At 38.3% G+C, this 25428-nt stretch overlaps 1 protein-coding gene across 3 annotated transcripts in view; it reads right to left on the reverse strand.

Annotated features, from left to right (window-relative positions):
• The window catches only part of LOC123970865 (LIM domain containing preferred translocation partner in lipoma), a 148115-nt gene extending 127546 nt beyond the window's left edge, over positions 1-20569 (reverse strand). Inside the window, exons 1-2 of one of the 3 annotated variants that reach the window (XM_046049219.1) lie at positions 20403-20569; positions 16406-16473 (exon numbers count right to left, since the gene is read on the reverse strand). The gene's annotated coding sequence lies outside the window, so the exon portion shown is untranslated. Of the gene's footprint in view, positions 1-13841; positions 13906-16405; positions 16474-18213; positions 18276-20402 lie in introns of those variants that run through there. The other 2 variants (XM_046049220.1, XM_046049221.1) reach the window with 2 other exon arrangements.
• Positions 20570-25428: the final 4859 nt, after the last annotated feature.

The following is a 25428-nucleotide window of genomic DNA, read 5'->3' on the forward strand; positions in this document are numbered from 1 at the left end:
GTTTCCACAGTCAGTGATGGTTTGGGGTGCCATGTCATCTGCTGGTGTTGGTCCACTGTGTTTTCTGAGCTCCAAGGTCAACGCAGCCGTCTACCAGGAAGTTTTAGAGCACTTCATGCTTCCTGCTGCTGACCAACTTTATGGAGATGCAGATTTCATTTTCCAACAGGACTTGGCACCTGCACACAGTGCCAAAGCTACCAGTACCTGGTTTAAGGACCATGGTGTCCCTGTTCTTAATTGGCCAGCAAACTCGCCTGACCTTAACCCTATAGAAAATCTATGGGGTATTGTGAAGAGGAAGATGCGATACGCCAGACCCAACAATGCAGAAGAGCTGAAGGCCACTATCAGAGCAACCTGGGCTCTCATAACACCTGAGCAGTGCCACAGACTGATCGACTCCATGCCACGCAGCATTGCTGCAGTAATTCAGGCAAAAGGAGCCCCAACTAAGTATTGAGTGCCGTACATGCTCATACTTTTCATGTTCATACTTTCAGAGATCCTGAATTTGTGATTTTCATTAGTTGTCAGTTTTAATCATCACAATTAAATGAAATAAACATTTGAAATATATCAGTCTGTGTGTAATGAATGAATATAATATCCAAGTTTCACTTTTTGAATGGAATTACTGAAATATATCAACTTTTTGATGATATTCTAATTATATGACCAGCACCTGTATATACATCTACAAGAGGTTAACACACATTGTCACAATTGTACACATTGTTTCACGAGGGGTACAATTTTCTAAAGAATCATCATCTTGTAATTTTCATCGCCTATTCCTCAAATTCAAAATGCAGAGCCTTTGTAACAAATAATACACCTCACTTTAAGTCCTTGTATTAACCTTTCAGTCAGTACATGCGGAGTGGAATCAACTTCAAGAAAATAAGCTCAACAAATACTTCACTGTTTCTATGTCGAGTAACACTGAAGATATCGTTAAAAGAACATTTGAAATGGGAATACAGCGTGGGAAAAACTCTAGAACTAGTGTGCCCTTGTCAGTAAAATGTTACCATAACCAATAAAACTGATTTCTACAGCTAAGAAAATAAAAACTCATAACAAAGCATATATTTCATTTAAATATGCACATCTGTAGTAGTTGTCACTTTGCACTATTTTGCTACTAAACCTTTGTTGTGCAAATGTAGCCTATGTATTTGTTTTAATGGCGTGTGAAATGGCGTTAAAAAGACAGGTAGAGACAGCCTCTATATGGGATCCGTTGCACATTTGTTGCACACACAAATGATCAGGAGGTTCTGCCTGAGTCAGATTTTGTTCAACATGTCTTGGTCACACCAGTCCACGAGCCCTGTACTTGCATTTTTATCTTCCTTTCTCCTCTTCAGCTTCAGACACATTCAATCAGACACAGCCACTGAGGGATCCCTCCAAACATCGAGTGTTTTTTTATAATTTTCCACAGACATTACATTGAACACTGTACCTACACATGACATGTTTTGTCTGAATTTGAGCCCTCCTTTCTGTTTGCTAGTTGCTCCTTGAGCCAGTCCCAAAGTCCACCGTACCTGACTCTCTGTTTGAGGGCTCTCTTACTGACTTTTTAAGCCAATATGTACACTTTCTATTTGTGCAATGCTTCCAACATCATAAAAGTGGTTACAGAAAAGCCTCTCCCCAGGTAACAACTAATTTCCCTATTTCTCATACAGTGTATGGAGCCTTTGCACCCTCCTGCACTCAAGCACTTGCACTGATCATGAAGATGTTGTCAAAATGAGAGTTCAGAGTTTATTGTGGACAATCTCAAATTGTAACTTTGATTTTGTCTGCATGTGCATTATCCAAGCCAATAACCATAGCACAGAGGGTCTGCACAGAGCTCTGGGTTCCTGTCAAAACCATTACAATCTGCAGAGGCTTCCACTAGTGCAGCAGTCAATTTGGAGATTATGATTGGATAATGGTTACTATGATATTCAGCTGTCATTGACAACAGTGTCACAAGGAAGAGATTTTGCAAGCTTTATAATCACCATGCTTCAACTACATTGACCAAAAAAAGCTCTACGGAGGAAAGGATCTCACTATGAATACCTTAAGGGCTTCACCGTTATAGAAAACATGAATTTACTCAAATATCATATAGGCCACATTTGCCAGGTTCTAATTCAGTTTCCCTGTGTTAATATGTTCAAGGATTTCTTTGTACATGCCAAATATATGTATATTTTTAGACCAAATTTTCTCTTCCTGAAAACTGTTACATTCTTTGATGACTTATACGTAAACATATACAGTCAAATGTGATTTGGGGCAACTGCTAGCCTCTGAGGATGTATTATAGGATCTGATTGCCTGACTCCAAAATGGCGCCCATTCAATGAAAATTGCACGCCCAGCAGATAAGCAAATGTTTTCTAGCAAAAATGCATTATACAAATAGTACAATATAAAATAATTGACCTTGTTTGTTATTAGAGGTTTCCTGTGTTGAATGGCTAGTGGGTCATATGGTCAGCAAGACTGAGCAGCCGCTCAGAGCCTCCCAGTGAAATGCGATTAGAGCACTACATCTGATGACAAAAGCAATATATTGAATTAACATGACGCTATTCAAAATACCTACACATGTATTGTTATTTTTGATTGATTAACTTACCCCAAATCATCTCAGTATATAATATTTTATACTTTAGATCTCATACTCTTTCACAGGAGAAAAAATTATGTTATTTAAATTAAATTATGTCTGTTTTTCTGCGATTGTCAAAAAAAGAAAATTATGCTTTCTCCTCCATGGGGCACAAATCCAAGAGACGCAACAAAAGAGGTACAGGTCTATTCACAGTTACGAATACAAAAGTATTACTGTAAACAAATACTGTTGTCTCATAATGACATTAATAGAAACCAAAACTTGAACTTGTTTTTCATTGATATATAGTTACTATATGAGTTGTCATCCCAAGTGTGAGGGTAAAAATACCCAAGGCTTGCTTCTTAGTGCTTTTATCATTTGCAGAAAAGGCAACGGTACTTGATCCACAATGCACGCTACATCATATACAATTGGAAAATCCATTGATGAAGCAGGTTCCTTGGCAACTCACTAAGACCCAGACCATAACCTTTCACCTCTTATGTATTTAGATATGACATGATATACTGCTTGAAATCCAAATTAGGTTAATCAGTATGAGAAATTGATTGACATTATAGACAATACCATACAAGAGAAAGAATTCCCGTTAATGTGGTTCCACAACAAACATGATCTTATAACACTCTATACTGTGCACTTCCTGTTTGTCTACAACAAAATGGCAGAAAAATGTGAAATTGTGAAAATGCAGCCCTATTACCAGAGAAGAACATTGATCCAAGACATATCTGGAAACCCCAGAATACATTTAATGAGGCTACTTAGCCACTGCTGGCACAATACACACAAATCTCCACCCTCAGCGGTCAAGTTGGATTCTGGGTAATGTAGGTGCCAGGAAGCAACAATGCTTGCCTCAAAGTTGCCATTGGGAGTCCAATAATGTTAGGAAAAAAATATATAAAATAAAAAATAGCTAAATTATTTGGAGGATTCTTAAGGTTAGGAAAACATTGTGGTTAGGATTAATAAGAAGGGGTTAACCACCAAGATGACAAATTGCTTCAAACACTTCAAGGATATTAAGCTGGAAACAGTGAGCTTTTGGCATTTTTGAATGAAACTGTATTTAAAAAATTAATCAAGTTTTAAAATGGTTGCAAAGTGTTGATCGAGTAATTGATTAATTTACAAATCATTTCAGCTCTAATTAACATCTTATGCTGGGGACAGCAACAACATATGTATGTGGTCACCGCTCTATGTATCCTTCAGTTGTGGAAGCCCACACACCACATGTTTTGACTAATACCTCAGAGCCTCAAACTGAATTATCACAGCAATTGACTTAAATTGTTCACGCATGTTTTTTAGATTATAGAGCTTTCTTTACTTTAAAGAATAGCTCCGGTAAGGAAAACACCATTGTCATCAGATATGTCCTAAATTCAAAGTAAATCTATTCCTCAAAAACGGGTACTACACGAACACGGACCAACCCCACATCAGGAGGGAAAATCAGAAGGTGACTTGGGTAACTTGATGTCTTTGTTTAATTCCTGAACATTATACACAGCTAGCACAAAATTGGTCACTCCTCCACCTTGCATACACACCCTGAATATAACACATACATAAAACTCACTCAGATTTCCTTGAAGTAAGGATGCATTGAGGGGTGAGTGTGAGGTTATGTGAAGAATCCCAGGTGCCATAACAGAGACAGTGACTTCCAGCCAAGAGAATGATTTGGGTCAGTAGGTAATTGCATTCCTGGACCACAGGGGAATTGTTGGCAATTAATCTTGCCAATGAGCCATGTGAAATATGCACACGTACAGTGTGCCAGTAGACTGATAAATGCCGTTCTGTTAACACAGCTCTTTCAAAGAGTGATAGGGTAAAATTTCCCGCTGCTGACACCAGCGACTCACAGCTACAATGACACAATGAGATTGTGACAGGAAAAAAAGCATTGTGATCAGAACTCTTCCTACTCAATTAAGCACTGCCTTAACATCTCAAACACAAGCACAAAGCTCTAAAATCCTACATTATCAGCTTCTACAAAACAGATCAGTTTGTACCGACCACTTCAACATTTTTGATCTGTCAGAAGCCCCCCAAGGCTACCTTGCCTTTTCTTCTCTTAATCAAGAGAAACCCCTGCCAGGTTAAAAGTTCTGTTCAAAATGGGTGTAAAATTAATCCAGAAGGCAAAATAGCACCAGCTTTAAAGGGTAATTTACATTATTTCAATCCTGAACACTTCCCTGGTAGTAGCTACTATTATAGGTAGGTATAATACTTTACAATCTCACTTTTCTGTCAAGAGTGCTTTGTAATGTGAACACTTCTCATGCATAATGAAGATTTTTAAATACTAAGGCTACTTTCAAGAGTTTAAGTTAAAAATACAGAGGAGAGAAAAAAAAAAAGATATGAAAAGATTTGGTTTAAATTCAATTGAAGAAGCTTTAGTGGCCTTTACCAAAATATATTTTTTGGTTGCACTATTGTTGACATTCAAAAGTAAACAGTGTTTTAAACATTAACCATGTACACTAACATCCTTCATCATTTTATCATTCTAATTTGATTTATGTAGTTTGCAGTTTTTATGTTTTGGCACATCGTTAATGGCTCTGTGTTTTGCCAACAACATGCTTCAGTAATTTGTCTTTAGAGGCTGGCATCTGTCACTGCATGTGAAGCAAGTGTATCAGTCACATTGTGTAAAGTGTCCCATTAGCCTCAAGCTTCTGCCTAATCTGAGATTAATCAGTTAGTGGCATGTGATCCTAAATGATAGGGGCACAGAGAAAATGTCACTTCTGGCACACAATCATTCCACTGTTATTGTGACAATGTTAAAGACGCTGTTGTTCACTAGTCACGAAAGAGTTGATGAATAGCAAACAGATAGTTGATGGGAATGCCACAAACACCTAAAGGTGTAATCTGACTCAGGACAAAGAAAAATCCTGATACCAGGAGCCTTTTCAGGACATTAAGAGCTTTATCATAACTATAACCAGAAAACAAAATTGTTCTAATTTTGATTTTCTGGGCCATATGGGCTGGTCTGATGAGTCTCAATTTCAGATGTGATATTCAGAAAGTAGTACATGAAAGCACGGATCCATCCTGCCTTGTATCAACGGTTCAGGCTCCTGGTGGTGGTGGTGTAATGGTGTGGTGGATATTTTCTTGGCATACTCAGGGGCGGCTGTGGTTCAGGAGATAGAGCAGGTTGGCCATTAATCGGAAGGTCTGCGGTTCAATCCCGTCTCCCCCCATGTTGAAGTGTCCTTGGGCAAGTGTACTGAACCCCGAATTGCCCCTGTGTATGAATGTGTGTGAATGTTAGTTTCTGTTTCAGCACTTAGGCTCAGTGTGTGAATGGTGGATGTAGTGTAAAAGCACTTTGAGTGGTGGCTAGAAAGGCGCTATACATTTACTTTGGGCCCCTTAGTACCAACTAAGAATCGTTTAGACACGACAGCCTACCTGAGTATTGTTCCTGACCATGTCCACCCCTTTATGACCACAGTGTACCCATCTTCTGATGGCCACTTCCAGTAGGATAATGCACCACGTCACAAAGCTCAGATCATCTCAAACTGGTTTCTTGACAATGAGTTCGCTGCCCTCCAATGGCCTCCACAGTCACCAGATCTCAATCCAATAGAGCACCTTCACACACATCATGGAGGTGCAGCTGTCAAATCTGCAGCAATTGCGTGATGCTATCATGTCAATATGGACCAAAGTCTCTGAGGAATGTTTCCAACAACTTGTTGAAAGTATGCCACAAAGAATTAAGACAGTTCTGAAGGCAAAGGGTGTCCAACCCGGTACTAGCAAGGTGTACCTAATAAAGTGGACGGTGAGTGTATGTCATGCATCAAGTGTACATGTAAAACAAATGATTGTCACACAAGACTTACTTCGTGTTCTCAGTAGGTGGCACAATGACTTTATCTCCTAATTGGCATGTAGATGTCTACAGACTGGGACTGTTATCAAACACGTGAAATTTGGGATAGATTGGACAATGTCAACTCAATTTCCTGTTTCATGGGAAATAATGTGCTGCCATAGCAACAGTGTTTAATGACAACTCACAAGCTTCACAAAATAGAATCCCCAATGTCTTAAGGCTTTCATGTCTTTTTCTGTCTTGTCTCCAAATATGAGGTGGATCTGGTCAACCTGCTAGGAGTAGCACAAAGCATAACACTTGTCATTTCCTGTTGCCAGTAGATGGTGCTAGGACTATGACTTCCAAACATGTGAAGTTTGGTACACATTCGACCATGTACACACTCAAGTTACAACAACTTCCTGTTTCATGGCGAAATATCTGTTCTGTTGTATCTGTTCAAAACCACGGACAAGCCCTTCAACGAGAACTCACGGCCCAACTTTTCATCTCCATGGTCTTTATATCGCACTGCAAACATTTTTCAAGTTAATCTGATTTATTCTTTAGGAGTTCAGAGCTTGTAATTAAAAAATGACTATTAAATCAAAAATGGCAGAGTTCATGGTAGTTTTAGGGAATTGCTCCAAGAGGTCTGAATATGATACATGTGCCGCAACAATTGACCCTTCGCTAAGCCACGCCCCGAACACACAGCTGGCCAACCACAGCGCAGTATAGGACTCGCTCTAACTGAGTTCCGACACTTTCAAAGCTGCGCTCCATAGACTCTAATGCAAAATAAGTCGTTTTGTAGCTTTTTTTGCAGTAATTTTCCAAGATATGGTTAAATGCTGTTCCTGGGGCACTGGTAATAGTTACAGTAGCTACCCAGGGAGGTTGAAAGGAAAAATATGATTTATTCCCTTTCCACTAGCTAACTTACTACTGAATGTCATGTTATATAATCCTACTGTTTTGCTTTTTAATGATTGTAATAGTGAATTGAAACCCACCCAGCTAGACAGGAACAGTGTTGATCCTTAATATCCTTGTCCTCTTTCTCAATAGTCAGGTAATGCGGTTGTTCAATTTACTCTGTGATCGGTAGGCTTTAGCTTCTGTCTTTATTTTTCACATCAATTTGACAACCTTCAAATGTATAATGTAACAGCAAAACTGTTCGCTTCTTTCTGAGATCGCTTCTCCAGAATTTAGATAATATTGCTCCGTGGAGTGCAGTAATAGAAAGTGGCAGCACTGTGCTAAAGGCCCGACAGGTTCGACAGTTTGTCGGACTTAGCAGTCAGTCATTTCTTTGAACAGCAGTTTTTGCCCTCACATTCAAATCAACTCAGCTGAGAATAAAACCTCTGCATGTCCTTCTTTTAGTGAAACTAGAATGTTTATTGCATGGAATGTGTCATCTCAGATTAAATTGTATAAATCGGTATGAAGCTTTAGATATGTAGGATCATTGAATAATTATCACCTATGATGTAATTGGTCGAACTCATGGAACATATTCCTGTAATATTAGAGATTATATGTTAATATTTCTGAGTGAGCAGAATCGTGGTGCATTGAAAGTGAGTTTGTTTATAGACTGCATATAATCTGACCATGTTTGACTTTGATCAGTTTCAGAGTTCAGGGTTAGGCGTAAGAGTTTGTTAAACCAGCTTTCTGGAATAGACCCGAAGTCTACACAGTTGTTGTTGATGTTTAGGAGCTTCCTGACTTTATCAGTTATGTTGGAAATGACCAATGTTGACTTGGCTTTTCCTAATTAGCAATCAGCAATGAGGCCATTATTTTTTATGTAAGAAAAAATAATAGGGAAGAGGCATCTTCAGCTGAGCTAAGCTTACCTCTTTTTTTTTTTTTAAATAGGATTTTTTAATTGATTAATGATAAAAAGCTGATAGGGCTTACTAATTAGACAAACATAAGAATTTAAACATTATAAAAAAATCCTAACTTGAACTTGAGAGATCCTAACACAACAAACAGCCACAGGCTGAAGGAACTCACAGACAGGACTACGCAGTTTACTGGCAGCAACATGAAACCTTTCCAGAGATATCTGGGCACGACAACAAGAGTGAGAGCTTCTTTGAAAAAAAAGAAAGGAATGAAGGAATAGGGTGTCTTAAGCAAAAGATACTTTATTCTTGTGAAATAAAATCTTTTATCTTCCAGTTTAGATTGGGAGAAAATCCCAAAACTCAGAATTGATAAGCACATACTGACATAATGTAAAAGAGTACTTACTTATAGCTCTCATTGTTGCCAGAAATGCTGTTAGACAGTATTTGCTTGGGGTAAAATACATTTAAAACGCTACTACATTTCAGTTTCAACCAACTGGCAATCTTAATACTCAATCTGCACTCTAAAACTGCCAACGGTAAAGAAAAAAAAAAGCTGTTTAAAAGTGTCATTAGTTATAGAGTAATCAAGAGGTAAACACAAAAACAGAAAGTAATCAAACCTTAGTGATTCTCCTTAATAAGACAGATAATCTCCTCCACTTTAGCTTGATTCTCCTCAGCTCAGTTGGATCCTCAGTGTAATTGCTCTTGTAAATCATGCTTTAATTTGTTGACGAGATTCATTTGGAAGACTTGTCTTGAAAACATACAATCTCTCCCAAACTGGGTCTGCCAACATATTGAAATTAAGGACCGCAAAGTAGAGTGAGACCAGATTAAGTAATTTGGAGATGTCGCCAGAGACTGATATAACCAACGATCAGTGTCTGTCACTGCTTATTAAACTAGTGGAGCCACTGAACTATCGCAAAGCATTCTTGTTGATAGTGTATTTTTTATCTAACTGCTTGATACTGTAGTTGTAAATAAAACTGTAGTGAACTACAATCATTCAAATATTTGCAGTTCAATATTTATGTTAATACATTTCTACAGCATGATTAGCTTTGATGGCTACATGAAAGTAAGTAGGCAATCAAAGCACTCTAGATATTTTCCCATAATTTTTTATTATAACAGTAATTTCTAACAAAACTACCGCTCCTCTTTCTCTTCCAAATGAAGCTACTATAGTTTTTCTTGCCCTGGCACACATCTGTCTGAAACAGTACTTTAAAGTGAGACTATTTCAATTTAACAGGGGTCACTTTAGCCAGATGTAGCAATTGCGGGATGATAGTAAATGCTAACACACAGTGTAACGGTAGCACAAATAGAGAAGAGTCTTAAAGTCAGAAAACTGAACTGACTCAGTAAAGTCAGATACACCAGGGGTCACATTCACTGACTGAACAATGACGGAAAAATCTGAACACCGTCCAACAGACTGACAGATTAAGACTAAGAGCTGTCCAGTTGGTGGCAAGTTTGCATATTGTCTAGTATTATTGTCTTTGACCTCACATGCACCACTTAGACTGTATCACTACAAAACCTAGCTATTGCAAAATGGTACGGCAGCTCAGTGTCCAAAGTTCTTTAGAATCCCCAAAAATTGAATTGTGGTTGGTAAACTTGATCAAAAACAGGGACTGATGCTGTGGAGGGTGAAGGACAAGCAAGTAATACTGATACCAATCAGCCGATGGCAGCTAATGTTACAGGGAAATATTTGCTGCAAGTTGCAGCAAAGAGGAAAAAATCATTCATCTGCTTTGTGTGGTGACATGAAAAGTGTTTGTTCTCTCCATGCCATTATAAATGCATAATCTGTAAGTTCTGTCTATTAAATGTTATTGTAAGCAAGTTGTTAAATTTGAAGAATAAAGATTTTTCATTTCTACCTCCCAAAGTTATACATGAAGCATCAGTTGGTAAATTGTATGCACTTGACCGCACAAATATCATTCGGTATCCATTTCAGCATTCAAGCAAGGGGCGGAAAGCAGCAGAGTAAGTGTTTTACAATTTTGTATGATATTTCATCACTAAATTCACTTCTTAGAATTTTAGAAGCGATCAACTGTGTAGATTTTGAATCAATTGCAAATCAAAAATTTCCTCCAACATTTTCGGAGTTGAGAAGCTCCACAAGCACCTGCGGGGATTGCTAGCGAGCCAGCCAGGCAGTCACGCTCACAGAAACCGATTGCTGATGTCAACATGCTCACAGTGACAATGCTAATATATTAGCAAATTATTAATATGATGATGTGTTTGCATGTTATTTTCCTATGTTAGCATGTTAGCCTTTGCTAATTAGGGTTAGGCTACTACATACACAAACTAGTGTAACATATTGAACATAATTACAAATATACATTTAAAAAATACATTTAAAAAGACATGTTATAGCGGCATGTTTGAAGTGTTTATTGGCTTTAATGGAATGAACTGGAGAATTATATTCCCAAAAGTGCAACACATATAAAAAAAATAACACATACAATGAGCCACAACATTATGACCACCTGCCAAATCTTGTGTAGGTCCCATTTTTGCCTCCAAACAGCCCTGATCCGTTGAGGCATGGACTCCACAAGACCTCAGAAGGTGTCCTGTGGTATCTGGCACCAAGACACACACACACACACCTTCTTCCATTGTTCCATGGTCCAGTTCTGATGCTCACGTGCCCATTGTAAGCACTCAGCAGTGTACAGGGGTCAGCATAGACACCCTGACTAGTCTGCTGCTACGCAGCCCCATCCACAATACACTGTGATGCACGTGTTCTAACATCTTTCTATCAGAACCAGCATTGACGTTTTCAGCAATTTGACCTACAGTAGCTCATCTGTTGGATCGAACACCACCACTAGTTCACCACTTTTCCTTCCTTGGAATACTTTTGATTAGGGGTGTGACAAGATCTCATGCCAGGAGATCTCGAGAGACGAGATGTGACAAGATTTCTCGTCAGTCTCGTGAGACTCACGCAATAGACATTTTTCACACGCTGTCAAGCCACACATTCATTTTCTCATGCAGTGAAATACAATTTATTTAGGTTGCACAAACAATCCACTCACTTAACGAGGCTGTTGATGAGTTAGAAGAAATATGAGTTGTTGTAAATGTTATAATGTTATATTTCCATAATGTTTTTTTACAAGCAGCGCATCAGATCCACACGCTGGCGCTTAGCATTCAGCTCGAAAAGGCAACGAACATCTGAAAACAATAGGCTATGAAACTATGCGCTCGTATTTGCTCAACTGACTCATTAAAAATTGCATCAATTTAAATGTAATTTGTCCTACTCTTCACCTTATTTATGAGAATAAATTGCACTGCATACAAGTATTAATTAATATAACATATTTGAGGTGTTCTTTTGCAGAAACAGATATCTCCGTTTGTTTATTATCCTAAATCTAGATCTTTTTGTGTGCTGCAAATTATACTAAATTGTGTGTTTTTCTGTCAATCAAAGTCAATCAAACGGGTGTTTTTTATTCAGAAAGGCTTTAAGCCTACAATAAAAAATTTTTTAAAAAATTTTTCATAGATCACAACCTTTGCTTGGGAAGTGGCGTACGCACGTTTCCAGCCCTGTTTTATACTTATGCACCATTTATAAATGAGACCCCATCCATCCATCCATCCATCGTCAACTGCTTATCTTGCGTACAAGGTTGCGGGGACCCCAGGAGTTTCTAACTAAATTAAAATTAAATAATTTACCATTCAGGTGAAAAGGTGTCACACTCACATTTAAAGAGGTTACTTCCCCAAACTAAGACACAAAGAGGAGGGAATATTAAAGTTGATCTACAGGAGAAACAAATCTGAAAGCAACACTGTACTGAATAACTGGGAGCTGCACTGACTTAGATTCTATTATAGTTAGGCTATAGATTTTGAATTGTCACCTGCCACCTGAATTTTGTTTTTCTCTTTACATAAATAAATAAAGTCACTGGTGCAGATTTCATCAGAAAGCAAGATATTAAGTGTTTAATGCTCAAAATGTTCATATAATTCAGCATTCAGAAAATCTTGTCTCATCTCGATCTTGTGAACCCAATCTCGAATCTCATCTTATCTCGTGGGTTTAGTATCTCGTCACACCCCTACTTTTGATAGAAACTGACCACTACAAACGTTTTGTAGATGCTCTGACCCAGTTGTCTAGCTATCACAATTTGGCCCTAGTCAAAGTCACTCAAATCCGTACGCTTCCAACACATCAACTTTGAGGACAAAATGTTCATTTGCTGCCTAATATTTCTTGGTAACAAGATAATGCGTTGTTCACTTCACCTCTGTGGTCTTTATGTTATGGCTGATCGGTGTATATAGCACAATATCAAAGCAGTTGATGTTTAGGTTTAGTTTTTGGTTATAACTGGTCAGTACTATGGAAAATGTAGGGGAAAACGTGTCAAGCACGGTTGGAAATATGCTTTATGTATCATTTTATAAACTTTTAGTAGCTTATATTTAGTAATGAATGTGTAAGCATTCAGACTCTCGTCTCCAATAAACCAATATAAGAAAAAAAAAAAAAAAAACAATTGATACACACACGCAAACAGGCTAACTACTTTAAAGGCTAAGAGCTGATACATAAAAGTAATTAGATAATCACACCACACCATCACTAAAGTCAGCAGCGCCAGCCCTTAAAGCTGAGTAAAATCATTTACCTCTTCCCTCTAATACTACTGCCAGGCACCTGCCACTATGTGTTTGAAGTGTGAAAGTAAGAGCCAGGAGGAAGGTCAGACTTGCTAAATTTTAGATATCAGTTAGAGTGGATGTTTGCAAAATCGGAATTCTTCAGTGACCTCAGCTGCCCCTAACACTCACACACAACCACACACACACACACACATACACTTAAATATTTCTACCAACAAAAAAAAAAAATTTCAGACAAAACAAATTTTTAAGCTTTTCACTTTCATCTCTAACCTTCTCATATTACTGACAGACAGTTGCACACAAGGCCAGTCTCACAGCCAAAGAAATCTCTCACTGCAGCGCCGGGTTAGTCCAAACTTTTGAAAAACTTTTCCAGAACATCTGGTGAGCTGGTGAACAGTCAATATCAATTCCCTGTCTTTTCCTTACTTGCAGAGATGCACAGGAATATTGCGTGTTGGTATTGTGTCTGACGCAAGGAAATAGCAATGGCATCTCTTAAACTTTCAATCAAGCAGCGACAAATAGTGACACAAGTTCCCCACAAGCAGCCTACATATACACGGTTTTGGACAAAAAAGACATAGACAAATCAATCATTTTAGCTTCATTTAACTCATATTATTTTAATATGCATCGCCTTTTTTTGCCAATAATCACGTGCATCCTCTCACGTTACACACATGCTACTATAAAACTAAAATATTTAAACTAAAATTGGGCATAGAATGATACTCACAGTTTCTCTTCAGATCATTGAAGCACAGAAAACTGCTAGCTTCACTAAATGGCAGTCACTTGGAAGGCTCCTCTCACCCCTAGAAAGCCTTGTGCAGCTGAAATGACTCACATCCCCTCTTCCAACCTCTGTCAACCATCATGAGGAGGTAAACATTTCCAAATATGGAGAAAATATGAAGACAGTATTGAGGGCAATATCAGTTTGGTTTGCTTTTAACTTGGAATGCCAGATTCAGTGAGCCAGAGTCACTCTTCGGCGCCAGTTCTGTGGTGCATACCTTTCACTAGGAATAATAATGATTGTAGAGCACTTTTCACAATCTGTTTGGGTTCGGTCTGACCTAAGATGGGTAACATTGTGAGCCTGCCCTACAAGCCCCTTTTTTACGGGTATACAGTCAAAATGTAGAAAAGAGAAGATGAGTTAGTTTAAAACTGTGAATGTAAACATTTTATCGCAAAATTACAGAAACATCTACACATAATTTACTTTATTGGTCATCGGGCGACCAGAGCCAGATTAAAAGGTAAAGATAGCCCATTGACTGTGAGAAGCTGTCCTCTCACACGGATTGTCTTCAAGTGATTAAGAGGGTATAATTAAAGTCTGATTACTCCCCATGAGTGACGTAGGTCAGCAGAGCTCACGGTGATATTAACAGCAGCTAAGAGACAACATTCCACAACCCTGCCTGGATTGGAAATGTTTTGAGGAGCATTTTGGCTTGAAAGTGCTCATCTCCTCAAACAGCACAATTGACTTCAACCAAATCCCAAAGGAAGTATTCAGAGGACTGAAATTCTTACATGTTTATGAATTACATATTTTTTTTATTGACATTATTATTATTTTATTTGCATTTAAAATACAGTCTATGCTTTTTCTGTTAACTTTCCCTAATTCCTCAAATCCTAAACCTGGTGCAAATCTCATTTGTAGCAATGCCAAATCAGTCTGAACAGTCATAAGAATGAAAGTGTATTAGAAGAGACGGCTAACTAGCACCACATGAGAATGTGCCTGCAATGTCAGTGCAGAGATAGGAGCCCTAAAATAGCATTAAAGATCTAAAGACTTGAATAAAAGAGTTGGCCATGGCTGAATAACGTGTGGTTTTTTACAATGAGCTAAACCATATTGAATGCAATAAACTCAGCTATGAGCCAGTCAAAATACATGATGACACCACATGCTGTGAATGTACATCTTTGGTATTGGTGCAAGTCAGTTTGAGGCACCTTCTTCAGATTGGTATTACATTTTAGCCACTTTACAAAGTGTGAACAATCTAACAAACAAAATAGGCCCAAAGCACTAAAATAGTTCTCCAGCGATTTGGCAGTGTACTCCTATAACATTGTCAGACTCCTTGTCACAATCCGACAGTTCAATTACCCACAATGCAAGTCGACCATCCACAGTTTTGTTTGGGATTCGGGTGTATAATGCTAGTAGCCGCTAACTTAACCAAGAGCCGCTAGCCTCAAGCACAGATAAGGAGAGGGCTAACGTGCTAACAGACATTAGCATCGCAATTGCAATAATATAATCTTAACATAAACTACACATTTTGCTTCACATGCTGATCATCCTGAATACTTAAAGAACATGTTTCTTGAGCTCTGTGTGAAATAAAAAGAGCTGCTAACTTCACTGACTTGATCTGCTACTCTGCTGCTTCAGCACTCTACACAGACTTAGCTACAGCAACCCCAAAGGTTTAAAACCCAAACTCAAAATTTCCCAGTGGCAGTACAGAATTGCTGTATCGTGATATTGTTATCTTGAGCCGTATATCGTGAGGTACCCTGCAATTCCCACCCTTAAAGCAGTAGTACCCCACTTCCTCTTTAAGGCCTGCAGTTTGTACATGGCCTAACACTATACCTGTTTACTGAGCAATTACAGCAGTAAGAAGTCCATTTCAACACAACAATTTACTAACAACAAGCTCTCATGCTGGGGACAACCAAGCACATTTAGCTTTTTTGTGTTTGCCACTTTAAGTTCCCAGACCCAGACCATCCTCATGGACACATTTGTGTTTTTGAGGGTGACTTGGCCCTAAGTTGCTAAATGATATGTCCATATTTTTTCACTTAAACTGGAAGTTAAAACATACGACCTTCTAAAATATATATATATATATATATATATATATATATATATATATATATATATATATATATATATATATATATATATTTTAGAAGGTCGTATGTTTTAACTTCCAGTTTAAGTGAAAAAATATGGACATATCATTTAGCAACTTAGGGCCAAGTCACCCTCAAAAACACAAATGTGTCCATGAGGATGGTCTGGGTCTGGGAACTTAAAGTGGCAAACACAAAAAAAGTGTGCTTGGTTGTATATATGCTTTACCTGGTCCGCACGTAAAATATCCACCGCGACTTGTAACACAAGTTAATAGTATATCAATTTTTTTGGGGGGGGTGGGGGGGGTGCCGTTATCCCCCTGATTAAAACAATATCGCTATATGGCTTCTTTCGTCTTCTTTATTTAAGCACAATACAGCAAAGTACAGCAAAAGATATCTTACCTTTTCTCCGTTCAGGATGTGTGGGATTTCTGGAAGATTGGTGAAGCAATGCCCTTTACTGTGTTAATCTGTTGAGATTGAGAAATAGAGACAATTCTGTATTACTCAAATGGACGAACTATAATTGTGCTGTACAAGACCACACAAACACAATAAGTGGGTCCTGTCAACTCATAGATATTATTTCCAGGACTGTGTCATTCATCAGTGAAATGATGAACCCTGGACAGGCTCCAATAAATCCTGCATGAACCTGAGTGAAACTTGTCCATTTAAATTTTAGTCAGTCATTTCTCACCAGGCACCTGTCGCAGTCTGTTAGAGTAATATTTCACTGCAAAGATACAGCACGGGGAAACAATATTGACAAGTGACACTGCAGAAAAAAATTCAACAATTATTTCATGAAGACAATGAAGACTAAAATAAAATGCAGGTATCTCACTCAGGAAAAGGACAAAATGATTCACTTTTTTTTCATAGCAATGATGATGTTTATTAGCATGATAGCAGCAGTCATAGAATTATATTATTCTATATGATATTAAATAAATATTAACCTACTGTTGAAACTTCATACACAATAGTAGGTAATAGTAATCATTTCATTCTTGATATCAATTTAGAAAGAATATTGCAAAAATATGAATAGGTGTCATTTACATGCTCTATTGATGCTTTTAATTAATCATATGCATGCTTTAAAATATAAAATAATGCCTGTCACAAGTTCCTAACCCGTAACCCAACAGGATGGCTGCTTATTTTAACATAGAGACCCTGCAAATCCTCACATTTGAAAAGCTGTAATCTGTAGATGTTTGGTATTTTTTATTTGGTAAGTTACTAAAAACAATTAACCAATTACTTATTGATAGATAATCATTTAACTGACTGCTGTTTCAGTGTGGTACCTGATTTGAGTTTGTGCTTAATAATTATGTCAGTTTTTTAGGTCCATAGTTATCATGTCATGTCAGATACCGATCACACAAAATCAGTTTTACATAGTAACTTACATCAAATACACAAGCAACAAGAGATGCAGTTTTCTTGCAGTGGTAAAAGCACAGGACAGAAATCCAACACTTGTATTTACTCTGAATTTATTTGTTCCTAGCACCACTTTTGCAGAGTTTGGTGAGGATGTGCATATATTTCCTGTCTCACTAATGGAACGCTGCAAATTCTCCTATGGACCTTGAGCATTGCGCTAGCTATGTTTGGTAGGTGCTTTCTGACGCAACGGCAAAGCCTTTTTAAGAAACATGATCCAGTCTATCTAGTGCAATAAACCTGCAAACAAATTGCATAAGACTATACTATTTTTTTGCCCATGTTTTTTTTAATTGCACAACTGAGGGAGCTAACAGGGAAGGCTAGTAGAAGGAGACAAGCTGCAAGCATAGTAAAAACTGCAAGCAATGTAGTTAGTGTGAAACTAAAGAAAGGAGTGTAAGGGCAATGAGTGCCAGTATGAGCATCAACTAACCCATTTCATTAAATTGTCCAGCAGGATTTTTTTTGTAAACCACATGGATTAAAGTAAAAGACACATGACAGTATTGTTGTGCAAAGCAGCCTACTACATATCACACCTTTACCTGAGAGCACAGCATAAATGTAAAGCAGGCACTGACATGTCCATGCTATGCCCCATTAATGTGGTGCCATAGGCTGGACTGTGTCAATATCTGTTCAAAATGTACTTTTTTGGTGGAGGTGGGCTCTCAATAAAACGTTATGGGTTTGTTGCATTCAAGAGTGGATCAGACACTAACCCTCAGATTCTGACCTCCCACACTTACCTTAAAGGCTGTTTCACTGCCAATGGAGAGATCCAGTAAGAGTATGACAAGTGTTTCCTGGTACACTAGCACAACATAAGGCTTTGGTGGTACCTAGAAACTCGTGTAATACCATTATATTTGAGTCACAGAGATAAGCATCCAATTGTCTGAAAAATAAATAACTTGCTATCTTTGAAAAACACTTACTGCTGTTCTGGAGGTAGTTCCAAATTCCTCAAGGAGTCTTCTAACTATCTGGATCTATTTTATCTGCTTATCTATTTTAAATTTATTTTATCTGCATGTTAAACTATAGTTTTAACCTGTTTCTGAAGTTGCATATCCTAATCCAGGCAGATGGAAATGACATAAGTCCTTGTTCTCTTTGTAAATCACAAGCAATTCATAAACTAATTTTTTTATATGGAAATTTAAAGCATCAGTCAAAAATAAGCTGAACAAATTCAGCAAGGAGGTACGTCCTTTCCGACAGCCATCAGGTTAAAACTAGTTTTATCGTGGAGCAAAATATTTTTTCATCCAGATGGTTAGAAGAGTGGAGGATTCTGGAAATACCTTGAGAACAGCAGTAGGTGTTGTTAAAAGATGAGGTATTTGGTATTTATTTTTTGGAAATTTGGATGCTTAAGGTCTATGCATGAAATATAATAGTGATACATGAAAGACAAAAACACAGAGGGTCTTGTCTTCATTTCTGGTACCTAAAGACCACACTTACAGTAGATCATAGAGACGCACACTAGCATCTGGTTGTGGTAACACACAGGTGGCACACGTTCTACTCTAAAACTGTGCATTTTGGGGAACTGCTGCTGTTCCTTCCAAAATAAAAAAAGGCATCCTCAATAAAATATGCCAAGAAACACAAACAGAAGAATCATTTGACTAAACCTACCAGGGGGGCCCAGGCTCAAAGCAGCTGAGCCACTCATCTTTTAACTTCAACATCATCAACACTGTCAAATGAGTTGTTTTTAACCAAATATTTTAAAGACAGCTCCGTTTAATGTTGCCTGAGTCAGAAATGTGTCAGAGCAACGCGGATGTATTCAGTTTGATGACAGCACTCTCAGGGGACCTTGTTGTTATTGATTTGAAATCCAACATCTAAGTCAAAGTTTGAATTCAGTCTTTTAAAGAGGAAAGTGAGACTTATTTTTTGTACATGTTATGGAAGAACAATATCTTTAGTCTGGAACTTATCATATTAGTATGACCTTATACTATTTAAAGGACTCAGCTAGACTTCTGAAAAGTCACCTGGTGGAGCCCAGGTCTGGCCAGTTGGCAAAGATGGTTTCCAGCCTTGTCTTTTCATCCAGACCTGGGCTAAAAGTACTGTAAAGATACACCACTCTTTTATGGGCCAGTACTGTAAAGATACACCACTCTTTTATGGGCCTAATACTGTCCTACTACACTTTGCGTTACATGTCTCAACAAACTTATAACTTATGTGTGACATGAATTGTATTGTCATTTATATAGTCTAATGGATACAGAAGTCACAGGTAATGATCATGAACTACAGTTTTCTGTATGTTTTGTAATGAAGACTACCGTCAAAGCTTCATAAACAACGTGGCGAATCAGTGCTGTCGTAAACAAGTGCGTCCGTTCATACATTATGTAGGCAACGCTGTGTACTTTAACTACGAAGCCAAACTAGCAAACCCTCGTTAAACGTTAAACAGTTAGTAAATGGGCGCTTATGAGGCTGCTAAAGTGGAATTCGGCGACATATTTCTCTGTACACCGGGGCTCTCGTGTTTCTCCGGTGACAGTGTGTCTTCCGCATTGCTCAGCAACCGACCACTTGGCTAAAAAGAGAAACACCAGAGACGCCCAGAGTCCCTTTTGGCAAAACTTGACGGTTCACAATGGCTTATATTTTCATTGCATGACTGAGCCTGGCTCAGCACTGGCAACCGACAAGTTAGCTTTGTTAGTATCCTCGTGTAAGATTTCTACCAGCCAAGGTTACCGAGTGAGTCCACGCCCTCATTGTGAACTCCGTCCGAGCTACAGTAAAATACATATTATAGCCTAACAAGGCCGAACAAATTGAAGACGAGCCATTCCAACACCGGGTTACCAGTCATACTTTAACCTACACCAGTTTAAACACACCCGATAGACACAGATACGTTTGAAGTGTTAGAAAAGCGCTCGATAGTTTCGCTTACCTCGCTTTCTAGGAAATAGAACAGAGGTTCAAATCCCACCAAAAAAGTGAAACTTCTTCATCCAAATTCTGGGAGAGTTGTAGGCAGTGACGTCACGCTCTGAAATTCCAGCCGTCTCAGTCAGTTCAGAGGTTTGCCCATGTAAGGCAGCAGGCCAGCGGTGTCACCGAGCCAAACATCACGGCCCTGAGCACCCCGGACAACTCAGCTTGTATTTATTTAAAGAAGGATGTATGTAACAGGAACAAATGTATCATGAAATGTACATTGGAATGCAGTTTCCCGTTTTTATTTTCTTTTTTCAAAGCTAAACCCAATGACTCCCACTCTAACTGCCACTGCTAAACTACCACTTAATGCAGATAACGACTATTATTTTCAGACAGGACGTGTGACTGTTGTGCTGTATTTGTTTGACTTTTATTATGCACGTTAATATTACAGCATTGTTGAGTTGTTGTCAAGGAATCCTGCTGAAAACGGCAAGGTGCCGACTGAAAAGGAAGCAGCTCGGCAAGTGTTTCAGTAACATAGAGCATGCATCCAATGAAGTGTGAATTGGCACATGCTGTAATTTGAACAAATTCAAATTCATGCACTATATGTTGCATGCTACAGTGCTCCCATGCACTGTCATGCGCTGTCTATCTTTTTGAACCGTGAAAAAGAGGTGGGTGTTTGTTAGTCTTTCCACTTCAACCTGGCAGTGTGACTGCCTTAACTATAACTGAATTTTTGTTTATAGTAAATATTGAAACATTACTTTAATGGTAAACAGTAGTGAAGGTAATTCTGGCTCAAATGTTAGAATCACACAACCACGCAAGAAACATGCATGCTTACACTACACCCATAGGCTATGTGCCACTGGCAATATAGACAATAGATATTTTTGGCTGTTCACGACATGTCCTGCCTCTGTACCTATCTAACAGCTCAAGGGCAAAAAGTCAAACAAGGCATTCATGGGGAAGTGATTCAACTTTTCCTTGGTTTGTTTGTTTGTTTGTTATATTAGTTTCAGTCATAGTTTTTTTTCCCTCTAGTTAAACTTTAGCAAAATTTGCTTTGCATGCATGCATGCATCAAAGCAACTGTGAACATTTTAGTACTGTTATTGTCACATAGTCAACCATTTGTATAAGGTTTACATACTACATGGAATTCATTTCTGTGGGTAAGAATAACATAAACAGGACCTGCACTTTAGTGTTTTTACTCTCAGTCTTTCATATAATACGAGGGATTTAACATGTCGAACAGCAGATGGTTTAATCAGGGGATCAATAGCCACAGTGATCGAACACATAAGTCACCTCCAGACTGACTAGCTAGGATAAGTGTTGATGAATTTTCATAATTACACCAGTCTGCCACAATCATAACCCATTAACAGTATATTAACATAAATAATTACATTTGTAATACAATTTACAGTTTAATTTACATCATAAAAACTTCAACACCAGAGCCCTGTCCTAATTCATACTAATTGTATATACTATGAATCAACTCTTTCTTAAATTGACTTACAGTAGGAAAAACACAGGTGCTACTGATGACAGTAACGATGGCTCCATTCTGTTCAATTGTCCCAGTAAGCCATGGCTAAATGGAACTCAGCCATCGTTAACTGTATTATTTACTCTTGTGCTTTTCCTACTGTGACATGTTAAAATTTCTTCTGTGAGAAAGGTCTTTTGTTTTGTTATAGTACTGTAAACTGTTTTGCAGTAAGTATCAGTGGCGGACTCAGGCTGTCTCAGGGGCTGGGGAGAAAAAATTTCAAAGGGCAGCAGTTGCATGTAGTACCTTTTCTAGCAAGTAAGGCAGCCTATGTGACACTGCATTACGTTTTCGCCACTGGAAGGGCACCTTAGAGGGTCCTGGGTCATGTTTTTTCCACTGGTAAGGCACCCTAGAGTGCACTTCATTACGTTTATCAACTGGACGGGCACCTTGGAGGGTCCTGGATCACGTTTTCTCCACTGGAAGGGCACTCTACAGGGTCCTGGGTCACGTTTTCTTCACTGGAAGGGCACCCTAGAGCGTCCTGGGTCACATTTTCTCCACTGGAAGGGCAGCCTAGAGGGTGCTAGATCACATTTTCTCCACTGGAAGGGCACCCTAGAGAGCATGTCATCACGTTGATCAATTGAAAGGGTACCCTAGACGATCCTGCATCATGTTTTCGCCACTGGAAGAACACCCTAGAGGGTGCTAGATCATGTTTTCTCCACTGGAAGGGCACTCTACAGGGTCCTGGGTCACGTTTCCTCCGCTGGAAGTAGTAGTCTGTCAGCTGTCTGGTGCTGAATTGGTAGCATACAATGAGTTTGTTAGAGCGTCCTCTCTACAAACAGCTTTTTGTTGTGACTGGAAATGAGATTAAAGAGATCAGTGAGACTGAACCAAAACAGTAAAGTTGCGGGCCATAAAACCAAAACTGGAAGTTGCTTTGTAGAGCTGTGGGCAACTGTATTCTGGTAACAATTCTCTGTGGTTTTTTAAACAACACTTTTATATTACAAAAGGTTATTTGACCCATTGTTAACATATTGATTGATGTCAAAATAGTGATTAGTGAAGCTTTGGTACTAATAGACACAGAGTGTTAATTTGTCATTGCAGGAAAGGCACAGGTGTAACTTGTTACATTAACGTTATAAGTTACACCTGTGCTTCTGCTGCGGTGACGTGAAGTTTCTGTTGTGCTATAGTCAGTTATCTTAAGCACCTTTAATCAATATTTTGTTACTAATATAATAATAATAATAATATTTTTTTTGTTCTCCTGATACATATTTGAACAGTACATGAACAAATTCTAGTTCATAATGACTGAGCTCCTGTGTTCACTCTTAATCCTCGGCGTCACTTAAATGTGGAGCTGTTCTGCCGCTTCTCTTTTGTCAAAGCTCAAAATGCTTCTGATGTCTGATACATGCAAGCCACTATCAGATGGCCAACAAAGCTCTTGCCTCATGTGGGCTCTACCTGACCTCGGTGATCTTTGCCATGCAAACTAGACAATTAGTTTGTGTGCTCGCCACTGAATGCAAATACGATAACTGCTTTTTCACCTTTGATCCTGTTCTCATAGTTGTATCACAGTGTTGTCATTCATAATACTAACATTGTGTGTCTTGTGTATTTTGTACATGCCAATTATTGCTGCTTTAATCTCATAAATGAAGGGATGAATTATATAATTACTGATTTGTTTCTGTGCACTAGTTTAATGAAAATATTTACAAGAAATGAAAGCACTGTCATTATTTTTAGAAATGTAAAAAAAAAAAAAAAGCATCATTCACTCTGAGCCCTATCTTTTAACTTTTAATTCTTACTTTACTGCAACTGATTACATTGTGCTCCAAGCTGTGAATATTCTTTTTTTTCACCATGCATGAAGGAACCATAAACAGCACTTGCAGATCAAGCACACTGATAAAAACCAAACAATTTGAGCTATTTCCGTGTCTTACCCATGCATCCCCTCATCTCAAAGTTCCAGGGCACACTGAAAAAGGTAATCTCATTTGTAATGTGTGACAGCTTATTTGCAAGTGTGTACACTGGCAATTTTTTAATGGGCCCGCCAGTGATCCTTCTTCCACTGATTTCAAAAAGACACCCTGGAACAGTTTAGACGACACATGCCATCGCCTGTGAGCTCAAGTTATCAATCAAGCACCAATTAACATGCTCAGTTAGAGGAAATCAAGGGCACTTTGATGTTTGGCAGTTAGGGAGGTTAGCTACGCATGTCATTGATATGATGGGTTTCAGTTTTTTCCTCACTGTACCAAAACATACGAAAAGAAACGTGCTCTCAGGGTCCACCACAACAGAAAATTCACACTGAAGATAAATAAATTATAGGGTTTGATGTTTGATCTAACTTTGTCATGTTTAACTTCACTCATTCTAACTACATACAGTCAGTATAGCATAGAAATGAGTGTCAAAGAAAAAATATTTTTTCAATTGTTCCAGCATCGGATTTCCTGTTTTATTTTCTGGTTGTAGCACTCTCTTCTCCCCCACACCACGTCCTCTGACATAGGTAAACCTCAGACCCTATACACAGCAGCTGCACAGTTGACATGTACTTCCTCAAAAAAGTGTGAGTGAAAGCATCTGTTTTAGCAACTACCTGCTGAATAAGAAAACAAGAAACCAGTTGCATTCTAAATGCAGCTCTCTTAGTTTCAAAAGGGCCCTGTTTTCAGGAATTACGACAATCACAGTGTTGACATCATGCAGGTCACATCCTGTCACGTAGTACGTAATTTTGGTATCTAATTTTTATCACTGTCAGTAGGAAGTTAAGTCCAGGTGCTTTGCACAAAACAACACAGAGATCTTTGCAGAAAAAAACAACAAACAAAAACAACAAATGTGCCTGGGAACTATGTATGTTCTGTTAATTAGAGCTGAGATAGCAGAGATTAGTCTTCGAGCACAACCATATTACAGAGAGTCATGCCAAATAAGGAAAAACAAAAGTAGGAGACAGGCAGACTCACTACAAAAACAATGTCCCAAAGCTACTAATCAAACAACTCCCAATCTAGATCTAGACCTCAGATTACACTAATGAATTCTAATTCTGATGTTTTAGCATGTAAATATGTATTAAAATGGTAGACAGAGACAATCCCTGCCTACAGCAAAGGTTTTAGCATAAATGATCCATACTTGTGAGCTTGCTGCACCTTTTGAAACATTTTTAAAGCAGCGGGATTTTGTCGCTGTATCCTGAAATCTGTTTAGGTTTTTTTTTGGCTTTACCATTTAACATGGCATTTTTTTAAATGAACACTGTAAACTTTCTTACCTCTGAGGAAATATCTGGCTCTGTTCCTCAGCAACAACAGAGTAGTAGTTAAGCACTTTGTCTGGTTGAGATTGTTAACCAAAAACCTGGACAACACATGCAGCCATCAGCATTGTTTCAGTAACATTAGAAAACAAATAAATCACTAAATTGTCGATCTTTTCTGAACTACAACCACATAAA

Source organism: Micropterus dolomieu, linkage group LG05 (assembly GCF_021292245.1).
Source record: "Micropterus dolomieu isolate WLL.071019.BEF.003 ecotype Adirondacks linkage group LG05, ASM2129224v1, whole genome shotgun sequence".
Lineage (NCBI taxonomy): Eukaryota > Metazoa > Chordata > Actinopteri > Centrarchiformes > Centrarchidae > Micropterus > Micropterus dolomieu.